Source organism: Hipposideros armiger, unplaced genomic scaffold (assembly GCF_001890085.2).
Source record: "Hipposideros armiger isolate ML-2016 unplaced genomic scaffold, ASM189008v1 scaffold_139, whole genome shotgun sequence".
Classification (NCBI taxonomy): Eukaryota; Metazoa; Chordata; class Mammalia; order Chiroptera; family Hipposideridae; genus Hipposideros; species Hipposideros armiger.
Window position 1 is genome coordinate 1640097 of NW_017731489.1, and position 1679 is coordinate 1641775.

At 51.0% G+C, this 1679-nt stretch overlaps 1 long non-coding RNA gene across 1 annotated transcript in view; it reads left to right on the forward strand.

Moving 5' to 3' along the window:
- The first annotated feature begins 238 nt into the window (after nt 1–238).
- LOC109386806 (uncharacterized) overlaps nt 239–1679 on the forward strand; it is an 11273-nt gene continuing 9832 nt past the window's right edge. Inside the window, exons 1-2 of the long non-coding RNA XR_002124852.1 lie at nt 239–687; nt 868–1088. This is a non-coding gene — a long non-coding RNA (uncharacterized LOC109386806). The remainder of the gene's footprint in view (nt 688–867; nt 1089–1679) is intronic.

Here is a 1679-nt window from a genome sequence, read left to right on the forward strand (position 1 = left end):
GCAGTCAGTTGGGGGTGAGCCAAGCCTGAATATGAATCGCTGGCTGTGTGACCTTCACCCCTCCCGTCTCAGTTTCCACATGACGGCAGTGGGGATAATCCCTACATCACTGCATTGTTGGGAGGATTAAATGAGGCAACAGTACCCAGTACCCAGAATAGCCCCTGGCCCTTGCAGGCCCTGGGTAAGTGGTGTCTGCAAAACCCGCGCTGGTTGACCACAAAGGCGGTGGTGGGGATGCACGATGAACTGGATCACTTGTTTTCCCCAGTCTGACAAAAGAAGTCCCCTGGCTCTTACTGGGCGTAAAGCAGCCAAAGCAGAATGCGTCCTAAGAGTCCCCTTTGTCCGGACAGAGGCCTCATTTGTCAGACACAAATGCTGCCCTGGCAGTCCTGGATGCCTGTGTCACTGTGACAAATCTGTTTGGGTTGGAGTACCAGAAGTTCACCGCTGTGATGCGTCCAAGCTCCCAGGCTGCCCCAGTGCCGCCGGGAACTCATTCACAGCGGCCCTGCACCCGGGCTCCTGCAGCCTCGGGCTGTAAATTCTGAGACTCAGCAATTAATTTTGATGAACTCGCTCCTCTCTGGGTCGAGGGTTCCCAGGAGCCCTGGCCTGCCGATGGGTTGGAGGACTTGTGGAGAGACTTCCTGGGTTCCAGGAGCAAGCCGATGGGTGTTGGAGGTAAGGGGCCCCTGGCAGGATTCCCTCTTGGTGACCGCCCTTGGAGCCTGCGCATTGTACATGTGACTGGGGAAAGCCACTGCTTGAGCTCTGTATGTTGTTAAAGATTAAAAACAAGGGGGGACTTCTAACAGAATTTGATAGAGGAACTCCTTACGAACAGTGTCTCAATCTGCTCAGGTGAACTGCACACCTGCAGACAAAGACGACTGGAAGCTAAATTCCGGGGTAGCGGGTCTCGCGTGCCAGCTCTTACCTGGACTTCATGTGGGAGAACCTCGGAGTCCCACCCATTCCTCTCAGGCACTTACTGCTTCCTCCCGCCTGCCTGAGAGGGTGAGTGATGCACAGGAACAGGGAGGGCTGTGTATCTGCAGAACTCCACTGCAAGTGAACTTCCGGTATGAACATTTCTAAAATTTCTATTTTTATTTTTAGTTGTGGTAAAGTACATATACCATAAATTGACCATCTTAACCATGTTTAAGTGTACAGCTCAGTAGTATTTTCACACTGTTGTGCAACCATCTCCAGGAACTCTTTCCAACTTGCAAAACTCAAGTTCTGTGCTGGTAAAACAATAAGCCCCCATTCCCCTTTGTCCATGAGCACAAGACAATCATGCTCTGCTTTCTGTCTTTATGACTTTGAGGACTCTAAGTATCTCAGATAAATGGAATCATGCAGTAGTTGTCTTTTGTGCTCAGCGTTTTTCACTTAGCATAATATCCTCAGGGTTCATCCAGGTTGTAGCAGGTGTCAGGATTTTCTTACTTTTTTTTTTTTTAAAGATTTTTATTGGGGAATTGGGGGAATGGGAACAGCGCTGGGAAATTGGGGGAAGGGGAACAGACAAGTTGCTATCCTTCTGTCCTTCAGTCTAGTTGTGGAGGACGTGGCTTCACTGGCCCAAGTTGGCACCATCATTGCGCTCTTCCCGGGTGAGGCAGATCAGTCGCCGGCTTCTGGACGGCTGCTCACTGCGGCTGCTG